This window comes from Ruditapes philippinarum, unplaced genomic scaffold (assembly GCF_026571515.1).
Source record: "Ruditapes philippinarum isolate M1 unplaced genomic scaffold, ASM2657151v2 ctg578_1_1_1_1, whole genome shotgun sequence".
Classification (NCBI taxonomy): domain Eukaryota; kingdom Metazoa; phylum Mollusca; class Bivalvia; order Venerida; family Veneridae; genus Ruditapes; species Ruditapes philippinarum.
Window position 1 is genome coordinate 6,355 of NW_026865402.1, and position 17,738 is coordinate 24,092.

The following is a 17,738-nucleotide window of genomic DNA, read 5'->3' on the forward strand; positions in this document are numbered from 1 at the left end:
TTTGAAATAGAAAAAGAAATTTTTCAGTATTCATATACAAAAACATGGTAGTATTTGCTTGTTTATTTATTTCTCTATTTTAATTGTTTACTTTCACTCTAATTTAAAAATTAGTAAATTGAATGCTTTTAACTGTCCAATAATTAAATGAGAAATAACTGGCTTGCAGGTGATTTTCGGTAGTAAAGAAATTAAAAAAACAAGAATAATTATCACCATTGTCTAAATACACACACGCGGTTATTAGAAATTTTTTCACAAGTTGAGCCGGTTGACGTTTATATACACGGCTGCTGTCAATTGATAAAGAAATCTCACTTTTTTCTCTAAAAAAGAAGTTTGCAGTATTATAAATTCCTTATAAATATTCCTGACAGGTTATATGGCCAAATATAAATGGTTGTTTGCAATATAACCCTCGCCTAGCGGCTCGGCGTTGTATTTCCAAACAACCATTTATATAGGCCCATATAACCTGTCAACATTCTTTATAACTAATAATATAGAGATAAAAACAGTACTGCCGATCTACTTTGGATAATATTGGGTATTGAATAAAGGGTTGTCGAATAACTTTGGTTGGACTGTAAAAGAAATTCTTGTGCAAAGCCAAATATTTCTTTACTTCATTTATTTATAACTTGGATGAAGAGAAATTTCTGTATAGGTTCCAAAAGATTTAAATATCAAGCTATTAATCCATGTATACATCAGCAAGCCTTAAAATTATCTTTGTATCCCCTCTGCGACCCATACCAGTTTTGTTAAGGTTGGCCGATAACATTTTATTTATCAAAAATATTTTTTCCTTTCAAAGTTATATTGAGTTTAAAAGAAATCGTGAATGTTAAGCATTTGTTAAAAGGTTAGAACCATATTTTATTCAACATATCTATCCAAATTTTATCTCTACAATTAAAAACATGGGACTAATAAAAAGATATGACAGACTTGTTGGCACCCTCTGCTTCTTAGAGTTTAATTGACCACTGAGGCTGTAGGCCTGAGTGGTAAATTTTCCCTCATAATGACGAATGCTATTTTACTTAGTAGACATTACTATGCTGCCAATTTTTGTGAAACATTGTCCTATTTCACACCCTACTAACGCTAAGGTTTAAAAGTTATGAAACAAAATAAAAATGGTTAGAAAACAATGTTTCACCTTATTATTCAAATGATTTTATCAACTTTTCAACTATTTAAATTTAAGTGTCAAGACTGTATTGTTTTGAATTTACATCAGTGCTTGATAAGTCATTCTTTAAACCCCAAAAATGTCAGTTTAAAATGATCTCATTCGAGCACCTTTATGAATGAGTTGTGTACTTAGGATGATGTCACTATGCTGTTTACAAAATTAATTGACACTGACTAGCCTTATATAAATTTTATCACTTGATGGAGATGGAACCAGCGGCGTTAAGTGTTTGCGCTATGTTATTTTAGCATCATATAAGTAAATAAAAAATTAAGAAAAATATTAGTAAAATGCAATACTTTACGAAGCTTTTTTAGAGCAACAATATCTTTTAAATCAAGGGAGAAAAAATGACAGCCGCATAAACATGTAGTCCCTATCCCTTTTATTGGCAGTTTTACACTGGTTCTTTTTGTGTATGAGAGAATGGTCTTAAAGTTTAACCACACAAGTTATTGGTCTAGACCTACATGAAATGACACACAGAAATGATTATATCCAGTCCTGTTATGTCAAAAAACTTCAATGGAGACCCTTTAAGGAACAAGAACTCAACTCGCCTCATGCTCAGCTTTTCTCAGTACTTGATAGTAATGAGAATGAGGCACAATTCTGATAAACATTGATGACAGCTTCTATTTGTCACAGTTACACATATGGCAAATTAGAATGCATATGATTTTCATGTTGTAATTATAGAGAATTACATGCTACTGCCTTTTGCTATCAATTTTTGGCTCATTTTGATAAAAAAAAATTCGGTCAGCTTTTTTGTAAAGATTCATATCCAATAAGCTCATATCCAATAAGCTATCATATAATTGTAAGTATCCACTTAAAAAATGCTGTATTTAATTGGTATGATTTTTTAATTGACAGATAACTCTGACTAGTTTGTGCTTAATTGTCTCCCTTTAAATTTAAAATAGTTACTTTATATTTAAAAACAAAAAGGCAATACACATTTGCTATAAACTTGAAATCCTTGGCTTCTATCAAGGACAAGTAACTCTGCCAGGCACTTTTTCTGAATTATGCCCCCCCCCCCCTTTCTACTTTCTTTTTAAATAGGAGCATGCTTCTGTGGACAGTTCATGACAGGTCTTATTATTTTGATAATTTGGTGGCTGGTAGTTTTCACTCCAGATCACGGCAATAAGCCACATTGAATTTACCAGAGTTCAATTAGGCCACTACATTGTTCCTGGACAGACTGTCATGCATGTTTACCAGTACTGATTGCCTTCACTTACACAAGGAACTGATAACTTCTGAACATGCCAGAGCAGAAGTACAGTGTGAATGACCATAGAAAGGATTTCATCATCAATCACAAAGAAAGTGACCTGCACTGTAGGAATCAAAATTCGGTCACCCGATTCATAGTCCAACTATTGAGTCCACCATAGCCTATTGAGCTAACGGATGTCTTTTTTGATAATTTGTCAAATTAATGCCATTTGTACTCTTTGTTGATTCACTAATTGGTCATCATTCATGTTAACCAATTCTTCTGTATTTTTCTTATAGGAGATCTGATGGTTCATTGGAAAATGGTGTAGTGTGTGTATGTTAATCTGATGGGATAATGATTACATTATATAGTAAGAAAGTTTAAATGATTTACAAAATGTATTAACATTTATTCCGTGTAGAAGTTGCATTTAAATTATACTTTTTTCTATTTCCTTGTCGACCGAGAACCACTGACCTTTCATAGATATATCTTTAAACTTTAATAAGAATAGAATTTTGCAAAATATCTAATAGTAAATTATTTATCAGTTAAAATAATTTTTTGGATATATTAGTTGTAAAGAATGTATAATGTACAATAACTAGTATTTCTCTTTTTAAAATATAGTTGTTAAATGGTGTCAGTATTAGATGATATTTTCCATCAAGTTATCAAGAAGGTAAGAATTGCAGTTGTTTTAGTCACTCAGCAGTGTGAAAGACAAGGCAAGTACAGAACAGAGAGTTAAAATATTAAAAAGGTGTAATATTGTATTTATTGTGGTGGGAGGGACATAAATAAATGCTATTATGAATTATATGTTTCGGTTAGTGTTAAATTGTGAAATGAATAGAACAGGTTATAGTGAATTGCCTGGAAAGAAATGAGAATGAAAACATTGTGAAGTTTTGAGAATGGAAAAAGGGCATGAAAAGTCAGTGCAGTGAAAAAAGGAAAGTGTTGGTTGAAATATGAAAGAAATGAAGTAACTACAAGAGGTCAGCAATAGACATTTTTGAAAAATGGAGATGTGAAAGTGAAAAATGAATGAAAATAAATGGAAAGGGAGAGAATACATGGAGATTGGAATGGAAACAATTGAATAATAGTCAAGGAAATGGAATGAACTAGAGGAGAGTTGAATGAAATGAAATTTGACAGTGAAAACAGTTCATCATGTATGGAAAGCGAATGAATAAAAAAGAAGATAATTTGGTTGAGAAAATGTAGATGAAAAAGATATAAAAACATTTGGCTTTCTAGACAGATCAACTTTCTGTAGAAAGTTAATTTCAGGTCTCCTGGCATCCATGATTGTTGATTGTTTGCACGTCCCCATCATAGTTTTGCCATGAAGGGGAAGTGCAGATATGACAGATTTTCAACTTTATTCTTTATCTAACTTTATCTCGATCTTTACAAAACTTCCTTTTCTATGCAAAGTTTTCCTCCAGACAAGATTATGTAGGTACGGACCATTCACCATTGACATATACCAGTTGTGACAAACCTCTCCATCAAAATATTTGATCTTACTAGCTTTTGTAATGACATTGATCATGACATTGACCAATTTACAAGACTTTACAAACCAGTCATGGCTTTCCCAATAGTTATTAATTTGGGAAGCTTTTTGACTAATTTACTTAAACTACCAGTACTAGGCCTATGCAACCTTAGACCAAAACTTTTTCCGGTTATTGGTCAGACAGAGACATTTTGCATTTATTGAAGCTCTTTGGTGGTTGTTGAATGGTGGGAGATGTGTACTTGTGACTTAAACCTCAGTGTCTATTCTAGGACTTGTTAATGCGGGATTCACACTATTTTTTCAAAGATTGCGCAGATTTTGGAAACGTGTGAGTGAAATCCTGCATCTGAATTCATCAGTTTTCTCAAAAAGCATAAAGGTCTAGACAACTAATTTTTTTATTTACATGAACATGGGGAAGTCAAAGGGAGGTAATTGTGTACTAAATAAACAATCTCCCTACACAGTGATCTCCCCTTGTTAGTATAATGATTACAATCTGCCAAGGGAGATAATCACTGTGAGGAGTTTGCTAAAAAAAATCAATATTTTAAGTTGACAACTCCTTTTTTCTATAAAGATGATAACGGCACTTTTAGAATCTGTTTGCAGCAAAATTCATGTTCATTAATCCTAACTCTAACCCTAACACATAACACTAACCCTTACTCATAACTCGATATAAATAATAATGTTTAATATGATAAAAATAGCTGCAGACATATTCTAGTTGAGTCGTCCCTGATTCGTTTCTATGAATAAAAACCCAGTCTAGCTGCCTTTTTATTTTTTAAGAAAATAAAAATATTAGCTCTGGCTTGATATAAACAACATTGATTTTTTTTACAAAATTACTCTTTCACTGGCACCCCTTGTTTTTGCAAACCTATTTTTTAATGGGGGGGGGGAATTCCCCGTACTTTTAAATTTCTAGAATAGATACTGAATCCTATGACTTACTGTGACCAAGCCTACAACGTACTGTACAGTGACTGACTTAAATCCATTCAACATCTCAGAGCTTCAAAGGTTTTGACAATCTCAACACTTCTCCCAATGCTGCCTAGTTTTAAAACAGCACACTCCCAGATTCATATTTTTTCAATGTGTAATATTTTATTATATGTCTAAATGATTTAGTAAAATATTTAGATTAAATATTCTTTAGAAAACTTACAAAGTCAGAATTAAGACAATGTTTCCATTTATGTCTTAGTTTTTATTAAGCAACAGTGTGTAATCTTTAATTAATATTAGAGTAAAATAAGTAAATCAATACTATTTATTTGCAATAAAAAAAAGCAATTTTTGACTCACATTGAAAAAAGTATAATTTGAAAAAAAAAATCCTAAATTCAAAAATTAAAACATACACGAATGTGTGCAGTTTTAACTACTAGCATGTCCCAAGCCATGGTAAAAGCAGAGGGGGAGAAAATAGTCTTGTATTTGAATTGTTTTATTACATTTTAAACACTATACATTTTGCCCATCGTATTCATTTTAGGTTTCTGAGCCTCGGATAAAATATTAACAACCAAGTTGTGATAATTATGTTCTTTTTACATTTGTAGATCTGACCACGGTTATTGAAGTGAATGCAATGTGTCAGCAAGGAAAAGCTGTGAATTTATTTGATTCTCTTAAGAAAGACAAGTTTATTATGTAAGCAATATTAAAAAAAAATCATTTTGCCCAACAATATTGAACATGTTTTTTATAACAAATTTTGTTTTGTATCAACATACACACCAAAATCATTTCATTTGAAATTGCATATCAATAAATTTGACCCACAAATGTTCATGACCATTTTTATTCTGTTGACACCAAGTCCGTCTGCTTGTCTAGCTCATTAGTGAGAGCATCATTTTTGTTATCCTCACTAGGAGCTGCTGGTTCGATTCTGTGGCATGGCATAATTTCACCATGGCAATAGATGTTATCCGGAACTCGGCAAATGTGAGATTTTCTAAGCTTAAATCTTCAGGTACAAACTATTAAGGTTATTTCTTTACGGTGCACTACTGGTCACGATTGTCAACCTATTGCACCTATTTTCAAAGTTGTAACTGTAAAAGTTTAAGCTGGGAAAAAACAAAAATATTCTTTTATTCCGTAGTAAGTCTGTTGATCTCAGATATTGTGTCGATTGGTCATTTAATTGTCTCTCAATGTTGATTCTGAAATCATTTTTGAGATAAGTAGCCAGTTCACTTGTTGAGAAACTGGTTAGTTATCCAGGAATACCCATTATGGTGTTCAACCTCCAAGATGTGGCCATAAACATGTTTTGGTAGTCTTAACTTAATGCTTTGCCGCCAAAACAATTCTAACATTGGTCAATGTGGTAGCAAATTGGTTATTTACCCTACTATTTTCTCAGAATCTTTAGCAATTATGAGATGTTAAAACAATTTTTGGCAGGAAAGCATTGCAGTAAGACAACTTAAAGTCAGAGTTAAATCCAGAAAGTTAATATAAAATTTACACCCAGTAAGTACTGGTAAGTTCCAGGAATTTTTCTTTAAATGGTTCAAATAAGCAATATACTTTGTTCACTATCAACCATATATAAATGTTGATTAACCTTAAAGGAACTCTACTGAGGTCCAATAGCCTAAGATGATAAATTAAGAAATTCTTACACTTAAATTTGAAACCAAACAATAGATTATAAATAAATACACACAATTGATAATTGATTTTTTATGCCATTTTTGGCCGATTTGAGTGAAAAGCATTGCAACAGTTTTCATTTTTTGGACCAATTTGCACAATGAAATTGATTGTTTCTTGAAAATAGAGTTACACATCTAGTTATACAAAAATCTTGAAAAAGTATATTCGGCCCCTTCACGTCGGAGTCCCTTTAATTACAAATGAAAATGTTACCAGTAAAGATGGATCTAGATTCATTTCAAGGACAGCTAGATTATCTTTGTAAATTTTTCCGTGATATTTAAACCATCATTTCTGTGAGTGAATTTAATATCAAGGCTAAAATTTGTAGTGTAAAATAATCTTTGTGAACATGTAATCTTTTTCATGAACATCTTGGAATCGGAATCAATTATGGAAAAATGATATATTCTTATAAATGATATTGAAAATAATATATAATATCAGCATTTTCCTTACTCTAAATTGATATTTAAAGCTACCTGCCTCCAAATGAGTCAATATTTTTCATTAAAATCAAGCTTTCAGTACAATTTTTAGAAAAGTAAAAGCATCAATTCAAGTAATAATTTACACGTGTGCAATTACGGACTGATTTCCTTGTAATTATCACCATATTTCTTTTGTGTTGCATACAATTTGCAGCATTCAGAGCTATTTTTGCATATTTTGTCCTTATTTTGGTAATTAACATGAATTGTAAGTGTCTGCACTCTTTGTCCACTTAATACTGTTTTACTTTGAAATACATTCATGGAAATTGGCATAAATCTGGAGGCAAGCTGCTTTAAGGATAGAAATTCCTTCCTTTAAGAGCAGAAATTCTCGGTGTTTTACAGGGGTTTAGGTTTGCAAAAAACATTTTTAAAGATATAAGTAAAATATTAAGCAGGTGTCTGTTTTAGAGCCTAAAAGTAAAATATTTATAATTATTTCTTTTTCATGTATATTCTATTATAAGGAACTTGGGGAATGGGACCGCAAATTGCGGTTTATATTTCCTATCCTGCAACAGCTTTTAAAAATGCTTCTCACAATTATCTTAATATCATTTCATATTATCCGAGTGTATGACCTCTAAGAATATAATATCATTTCAACATTTAGACTTGCTACTTAAAAAAGTGGCCAAATTTGATGGTTCCTTTTTCTATATGGCTCTTGATTTCACCTATTTTTTAAACTAGCAGATTATATTAAATTGAGATTAACTTACTTCAAGACAATTCAATTGGATGATATGAAAATATATTCAAATGTCAGACAAACAAAAAAGTAAAGCCTGTAAAGGTTAGAAAGTATGCACCGCAGTATGCTGTCCTATTCCCGAGTTCCTATAGTATTTTGAAATTCTAAAAACTAACGATAAATCTGTATCTTGTTGGTTACCAAGCCACAAACTTTACTATAGAAGTTCCTCCCATACATTATCCAAGATCAAACTATGGTATAAGTTCTTAAGACAATTACTCAAGAAAATTGTTGATCCCTTTAAATAGGAGGAAGAGGGCTTTGGTGGCCAAGTGAAAAAAACAAAACATTTTCCCCTCAACACAGTTTTTGAATTCTGCAAAGGACATAATTATGATATGTGAATATTTGTATAATGCTTTGAGTAGCAAAATAACTTTAGTAAAAAAGACTCAAATTCTACTATAATATGTAAGTAGTTAAAATTGTTTCTCACAAAGACAGTTTTCATTATGAATTATAAATAAAATATTTTATTAACAGAACTGATGCTTGCTGGACAAGTTGTTTAACATTTGATAGTGGATCTACATGTGAATTGATAATGTGACGTTAAACATTTTATATCTATGGCAACTGATAAAGTACAGAGTTGTGTGCTTGGCAGTGCCGTGAGGGGGACGGATAGATTTAGCATGTTGATTGATGTGTTGCATGCCAAAAAAGATATAATAGAACCAATTAAGACATTGTTTATGACTCCGGTAAAGACCATCAACTTGAGCAGTTTTCATAAAAATTTAATTAAACATTCATTATTATATTAGCTTGTTGAAATTAGATCACCCTCTTTGCCAAATTATGTTTTACCAAAGGGCAGCTGAGAAACATAAGGAAAATGGGGCCAATACAAAAATAAAACATTTTGATTGGTATAGAAAATGGGCCGAGTGTAAGAAGTTTGAAATGTTAGGTGTTTTTAACACATTTTTATTTGAAACATAAATATTGTTTTTAGTCCCTTATCAGTTTAACCAGATGTGACTAGGTTTACCCTCTGTCCTTCGGTATGTCCATCCGTCCACGAAACCTTATCCTGTGGTGATGTAAAAAGTACTGAATACTTTAATGAAGCTTGAAATTAGTTAAATAGCAGTCTGGAAATTATGAACATCTTTTATTCTTATGTTGAAAAATTTGGTTGCTATGGCCACAAAAAGACTTGAAATATGGCAAATGTAACAATATTTGTGATTTTTCAAAAGTACAGAAAACATTTTTATGAAACTTAAAATATAAAAAAGATGGCATCATGACCGTATGAAATTATGCATGTCAAGCTTCACAACTCTAGCACCAAATTTATTAGATTTACCCCCCATGAACTTGCAATTTTCTTAAAAAAAAGCTGTTTTTTTTTTTTTATACAACTTCTTTATTTCTTAACTATCTACTTCAAACATTGAATATATGTTTCTTATCACACCCACTTCATATGTGGCATTAGGTCCATTATTCTAGCACCTTTATAATAATCAGAATTATCATCCTTAAATTTTCTTTTTTAACTTGGAATTTATTTGAAAATTGTTAATTTTTTTTTAATTTTCTTCTTTGTTACTATCTTTGTATATTGTATTTATCATTGCAATGTCTATGTTGTATTTTGGGCCGGAGTACCATGTTACAGAAATAAACTTTACTTTATATATTTGAAAATTGTTATATTTTTCACTTTTCATAAATGGTATCTACTTGAGATTTAAGATTTGTTGTATAAACATAATTTCCTCATAAGTCATGGACACATTACTATGATACAGATAAACAAAGAACTCCAAAGGTTGAAGTTGATTCATGTCTTCCACAATGGCTAAATTGAAAATGTTGCTTGGGTTCTTACCAGTAGGGGACTTTTATATTACTTGCAATACTTTGATAATTGCTTGTTATTTTTTATATTTATTTCTGTTTCCAAGAAATATTTCATCAAAACAATAACAAAATTGAATGGGCATGTAATCAAATTATTAAATATCAGTCTTAAACAGAAAAATGAAACATTTTGTTTATATTTATCATTTAAAATCAAGTTAAACTGCACAGAAACACAACAGCTGATATTTAATACACATATTTCCTGTAGTTTTTAAATACTTTCAAATGAAGTACTGCTGCAGAAAAAATATTTTTATATATAGATGAATAGGACATTAAGTATATATTAATTGTTAGTAATTTACAACCTCTGTATAGCAACCACCCTTACGGAGACAAAAATTTTGGTTGCAGGCAAGAGATATTGTCAGAGGTTACATTTATTGTAAAGTTTTGTTTTGGGAAAGAAATGATAATAAAATGTTATTGTAAAAAGGTGATTGCAGGGGTTACATTTAATTTATAGTCTTACTTTGGGAAAGTAATGAAAATGTGGTTGTAGAGAGGTGATTGCTCTACAGAGGTTTATTGTAAAGTCTTACTTTAGGACAAAAATGATAATGTTGTTGTAGATGTGTTTGTTCTGCAGAGGTAACTTTAAACTCTTTCTTTGGGAAAGAAATGTTGTTGTTGTAGAGAGGTGATTGCTCTGCAGAGGTTACAGTTATTGTAAAAACATACTTTAGGGAAGAATGTTATAAAGAGGTAAAAGTTCTACAGAGGCTGCTGTAATTCCTGTCATCATTACATTAATAAATCAACTACAAAACAAGGAGATTAACTTTGGAAATACATGTATATACACAGTATTGTAAATAAATTAAATTGACATAACATGAGTGATATTTTATATTGACTCATTATTTGTCCTCAGACATTTGTATTGATGCTTGTCTTATGGCTAATATAAATATCTTTACCTTGTAAAAGGGACTCCACTGTGTTTTTTTACATAATGGGACTGAATATAATTTTTCGAGATTATTACTCGATTTCATGAAAAGGAGCAACATGAAGCTGTAAACAACATTAAAGTTTTGGTTCAAATTTACTTCATACTTCAGCCTTCTTATCATGGATAACATTAAAGTTTGACAATATTTAAAAAAAAAAAGAACAAAAAACTATTATTTTGAAATGAGACTGTTGTATGATGTAAGGGAGAGAACTCTTGCACAAGTGTACAAGTTTTATTCAAGGGGACACAACTCTTCTGTGCTTATCTGATATTTTCCAAAAAAGAGATAACTCTCCCTTTTTACACTTAAGTATATTGATAAAATAATTGTAGAATTGTTACATAACAGATTAATTGCTCTCATGAATTTGAAAATCAACTATTTCAGATACTAGTTGACAAAATGGTTGAGCAGGCCAAACAAAATTAATTGTTGTTCATTGTTGAATTGTCACGAGAGTCAAGTCAATGGTTTCACCTGGGTTACATTCCGGAAAAAGTTTTGGAGGTTTGGGCTCTTAACCTGCTGGAAACTGAAAGTGGAAAGCTAGAGCCAGGCCCATGTTCACTAAGATTTTAGGATCATGATCAGGATCAAATTAAAAAATCTCAAATATTTTCCATTGTTTATCCTCATTGAATTAATATTTACTTGATAGAATTGGACTTTAAATAGCCTGTTTATAAAATTTTAGAATAAATCTATTGTTATTTAACAAGATATAGGCATTTTGGCAGTTGACCCAAATATTGTTCCTGATCCCTAAATTGATCCTTAATATTTTGATCTGATGATATTTGTTATTTGTCGATATCATCCCGTAAAAGGCTTGTTTTTGTGCAAATCAGCAAATTTTTTACACTTTGTTTATTATTTCATTTAATTGTAGGACAACACTCTCAATTTAAGTTTTATAAAACAATGAAAAGAAAACTAGGATCATTTGTTCCTTGATCATGATCTTGTGTTAGTGAACATGGGGCCAGGAGGCCAACCGGAGAATCCATGCAATCTGACCAGGATCTTTTACTTTGCATTTTGACCATGATTAAAATCTCTGAAACTTTGAAGGAATGGACTGCTTCAAATACAAAACAGTGCAAGGTCAAGGGTTGGTTATTAAATATATTAGCATACCATTTTACAAATGAATAAACAATTCCCTTTAAGGAGAGGAAATGCGTATTTTAGAGCATGTTGGTTGTTGATTAAGGAAGGAGTCATGAATGTGAAGTTGTTTTATTTTTAAAAAGTAGCAAAATGTGAACAATGTTGTATTTTAACAATCACCAAAACTGTACTTAATGGCAAAAGACACCAGAAGCGAAGGAAGTTTCAGGTTATTGTGCCAATTAGTAACTTCCACACCAAAACAAAGTTTAGTAGAAAGAAAATACACACAAAAAATGTATATTTAAAATGACCAATAAAAACTTTTTCTTATATTCAGTTCTTCTCTGTAAATTATAGAAGTTTATCAGTTTAATATTTTTAAACTAGTAAGAGGTAAAAATAACCCATTCTTTTAATTTTATTTCAATATGTATTAATGAGGTGTCTGATAGAGGAATAGCATTGTATGTATTAAATTTCCCATTACTCTGTTTTGTAATGATTTCTTTGTTGTTTATATGGGTTGTTTATATGGGTTTTTCTGCATTGTTAATTATTTGACCTAAAATGACATTGCAGCATGTTTGTTATAATGACGTACCTATGCTTATAAGCTTACAATAAATAAACTGTTCTATTATGTTCTGATACAGCTTAATTATCACTTTTTTTTTAGCAGAAATCAATGTACATGTATATGATAAATCACGGATTTATATTACAAAGTTTAAGAACAATAAAATTGATCCTTATTTCATACTTCCCAGTGTTTAACTGTAATATCAGAAAATAAAGTCTTATTTGGATATTTATTTTATCATTTTAAAATAATAAAATCTATTGTATCATAGTTTGGGGACCTTTCTGTTGAAAATGTGTCAGAGTTAAATCGTATACATATGTATTATATACATGCACAGTGCGTTAACTAGAGTGCAGGTATTAGTTACCCGCACTCCAGGGCATGCCCATTGATTGGCTCATTTTTGCTGGGGTTTACATATTGTGACGGCAGAGAAAGGGAAAGCGACAGAAATATCATATTCAGATGTTCGTTCATTGGTTCCTTTTTGCCGGGGGTTTATATTGTGACAGGGAACGTATTTTTATGTTTGACTATGATACAAAAGAGAAAGAACATCAAAACACTCGGCAATCTGATTAATACTCGGGTGCTACGCCCCCTCGTACAAATCAGATAGCCTCGTGTTTCGATGCTCTTTCTATTACTTGCATACCTTGAACAAAGTTTACCTTTACAAATTCCGTGCGGGTACACAACATATAATCATCTTTATATACCTGAAAAGAATGACATTTATTGTGAGCTTTTTATTTCAACATTCGGAACTGCTTTTACTGCGCAACAAGAAGTTTTTATGATTTTAAGAAGTCTTGAGCTGAAAAATAAGTCCGCCAATCAACGTTAAATGACGGTGATATCTATTCATTTTATTAAAAAAATATGAATGATCGCTTGTTTTAATAATAAAAACAAACAATTCTTGTAGGAGAAAAGTCGAACCATCCATCCATATTTCTGTTACTTACTGCGAATTTATATTAGACCTGGCTTTGTAAAATGTAAACGGCAGCCATTTTTTAAAGTTGTGTATTTCACGGGAGGAAAATAATTGTGTAAGATTCAGAGGGATATAATTTGGATTTGTTAGTCATACACCCTTTTAAAAGAAAGAAAACTTAGTTGAGGAGTGTAACAGACAAAAAATAAGTGTTTACAGATGTGAAAACATTCAGAAAAGGAGCTAGGAAAATGGAAAACTTGGAAGCTTGCTCAAGAACGCTGTGATGTTTTACTTATTCTGAGTGAAGGCTGTCAATGCTTTTTAATTTTTCATAAAGCATATGGCAGTTATTGCTCGTAGGATACTTTAATATGCCCAAATGTCATCAAGAGCAGTTTTTCACGGGGAAGGAATGTATTTTTCAGACAGTAAAATTGAAATAAAAATAATTAGAGACGAAATTTGGTGATTGGAATTTGAATGAGTAGAAGTAAGTTTTCTTCTTTTTATTACTTTTAACATTTAAGTTATTTATCAATTTCAGCTTTGCTTTTTCTTTAAACAGCCGGACATTGTCAGAATTGTCAGCAAAAATAAAATTGAGGTACTTCATGGGAAAAAACTTAAAAAAGTAGTTTCGTCATTGAAAAGAGTGAAATTATATTTTGATAATTTTCACTGTGAAATTATCAAATATAATTTTCACGGATAAATCAGTAATCCACTGAAAAGCATAAAATAAAATAAAATGATTATTGGTAGGAAGAATGTTATTGATATATTTTTTGTCACAGCGCGCGCAGGTATAAACATAACGGAGATGAAAACGAAGTGTGGCGGACCCCGTCGGTGGCAGTATTCGTCGCAGAAGCGGTGGATAAAATATGGCCGTTTGCTGTTGTTGGTAAGTATATGACTGAATTTTGTTTTATGTTTTAATATTTTACTGGTAACACTTATTGAGACTGGGGCCCACATATGTACTCTTTCAGCCTATTACACGCAAACGGTGCAATTCATTACCGTTTATGCAAACACTTCTGTACAATTTGACGAGGAGCCGCCACTTTTGCCTAATTTTGGATAAAACACGTACAAATGTGTGCAAAACGACCCCATAATACAACGGCATCACATCGTATGAATGATGCTTTCACAAATAAACCCTAATTTGGAAATTTGGGAAATTATTATTGCTGTTTATAAAATAAATGACAGAAAATGTTTTCAACGCAGACGGCAGTGGATTCGATTGCAACGCAGTGCGATGGGCCCGATACCATTTACGCATATTTTGAGGGTTTATCTTGACGTAACGCACTTTTCAATACCCAACCCTTTTCTTGCTTTGACATCTGAGAAACGTGTTTATTTGATGTTTACAACGATCTTAATTATTAAATATACGCTCGTACAAATAGATGTCCGAGTTCCCCTTCCATTGAAAAATTATCATAGAATAATCCACGTTCAACCTTGGATATAAAAAGACCGTAAGTTCCAGGTACAACAATGTTTTTGTCATACAGACATATAAAAGAGATATATACTCGTTGAGATAAACAGAACACGAAAAACAATCCCAGCTTTGAATGTCACTGTGTTATATTATCATATACTGAGAACACCAATTTATATACATTTGTAAATTTCATTTTTACAGCATAAGAGTTATTTCAGGAAAAGTTTTCTCTATTACTTTTTGTAAAGACCTGCGCGTTATATAGCTTTAGTTTTTTCTTCTTTTTTCTTAAATATATAGTGAAGAACATAACAAGCGGAAAACGGGATTTTTCAGACGTATATTTAAATTATCTGTCCATGAAATAACCCGAAATAAGGAAAAATTCAAATTCACGTACAGGAAATGAGATCGGTGACCCCTCCCATAAGTTTTTTTTCGCTGCTATCATATTCTAGCATCATGCAAAATTTAATAGAAAGAGCATCAAAACACGAGACTATCTGACTTGTACGAGGCTTATTTATCAGATTACCGAGTGTTTTGATGTTCTTTCTCTTTTGTATCAAAGTCAAACAAAAAACACGTTCCCTCTTGTCACAATATGAAACCTCAGAAAAAAAAAGAAACCAATCAACGAGCATCTGAATATGATATTTCTATCGCTTTCCCTCTCTCTGCTCTCAAAATAAGTAAACCCCATCAAAAACGAGCCAATCAATGGGCATACTCTGGAGTGCGAGTAACTAATACCTGCACTCCAGTTAACGCACTGTGCATGTAGATCTATATGTATATGATTTAACTGTGACATATTTTAAACAGAAAGGTCCTCAACCTATGATGCAACATTATATTGTTCAAACCACCTTTATTTTGCGTAGGCCCTATATGTGTTTATAATAAAGCACGTTTGTTACGTCATTTTTAATTGAATAATTGTGACGTTTGTATACAATGTACTTTTATATACATGGCTGCCGTCGATTTATGAAATTTTATTTCATGCTTTCCAGTGTTTTACTGTAATATATCAAATGATTATATTCTGATAACCCCCGGTGAAATTTATAAAATAAAATTTTCACTGTAGCCGGACTATATCTGAATGCCGATGAAAAGAATATCATAACTAAATGGAATAACAGGCAAAACAAATGCCGTCATGAGTAAATTTTGCTTCTTCAAAATTAGAGAAATCTAACAGAACTATAATCATTTTAAAATTGATGATGTGAGTCATGATGTGATGACGTCATAAAGGAGAATGCGCGACGTCACGCGGTAAAATCAGTAAAAAAAAATACTTTAAATCACTTATAAAGCATGAAATAAAAAGAAAATTTATTTGTTTTGCATATAAGATTGAAATATATCTCATTCGTGAACACAAGATATTCTATTTTCACTCGTGGCTATGCCACTCGTGAAAATATTGCATCTGGTGTTCAATCAGTGAAATATATTTCAATCTTACATGCAAATAAAAAAACGTCTCGATTATCCAATGAAAAGTTACGTTACAAACATGCAGTATTAAAGTTTATATACACGATTGCTGAAATTGTATTTATATATTATATTTCCTAACAACCGTTTATATACGGTCATATTGTATAGCCTGTCAAAAATTTTATAACTAATATGATACTCTCGAAAACGCCATGAACATGTGTTAACTTTATATTTGTATAATTCTTTTGCCGTAATGCAAAAATATATGCAAGGCCCTGCCATGCCGCTTTTAATTAGTCAGAAACAGGCATTGGTATATAGGTGTAACACGTGATCACGTGTAAATGTCTGACACATAGGATATTTTGTTTGGGTGGAATTCCCTGCGCATCGCTAAATTTCCTTACGGTGGTGCATCAAGGTCAAATATTTTACTCCTAATTTCCGCCGGGTCCTCTACGGTTCGGGTTGTCAAATGCATGATCCCTGATATGAACTTGTTCACATAATTAGCAAATGAAATGCATTTTCAGTAAGCATTTAAGCATTTCTGGTGAATACAGTAGTAAATTGTATAAGACTAATGAACATTGGTTTTCTTTTAGTATGCACCAAAGTCAATGAAATACATCTTAAGTTAGCATTAAAGCAAAAGTATGTATTGTTTGATTTTATTAACCTGTCAATTCCATACTGATTATACGGTCAATGCACAGAATATATTAATATTCGCTAAATGTTCGGTAAATTCCGTGAGATTTAAGCAGTAAGATATGATTAAATTCATCTGGTTTCTATGCATAAGTTACACTGACCGTTATAGCGCAATAGGGTAAACTACGGGTATATAATTTCTCAATGCCCTACGTGTTGTAAGATCGAGACAGCGTATGTCCAGGCATTTTTTTCTTAATCATAACTATTTTCAAAATTTTTGAAGTTAATGTTGTTTTTTTTCTGTTTTAATAGGTGTTTGCACTTTTTTGTTAACACTATACTTTATTATATAACATTGTTAAAGAATTAATAATATTCAAAATTCATTTGGGTTAAGATCAATAAATGTCATTTCAGTGCCGTAAAATACAATACAAAACGTGACAATTCAGTGTTTCTTAGTTGTTTCATATCTGTGTAGAAAATTCTGAAAGCGCTTGATCATTTTCATTATAATATACTTAAAAATAAAGTAAAAATAACTCTAAAATTAAGTGACGTCTAAAAAAATTGTCAAAAAGAAGGGATCGAACCTCGGACCTCTCATACATTAGGCAATCACTTAACCGACTTTGCTATTGCGGATGTTACGAGAACCTACATTAAGCTAGTGGGAGTTTTCCAAACATTAGTTATATACTCCATATTAATTCTCGTAAAATAAACGGACAAAACCGAAGTAGGATCGAATATTTAAATGAGTGCAATAATGTATTCATAATTGAC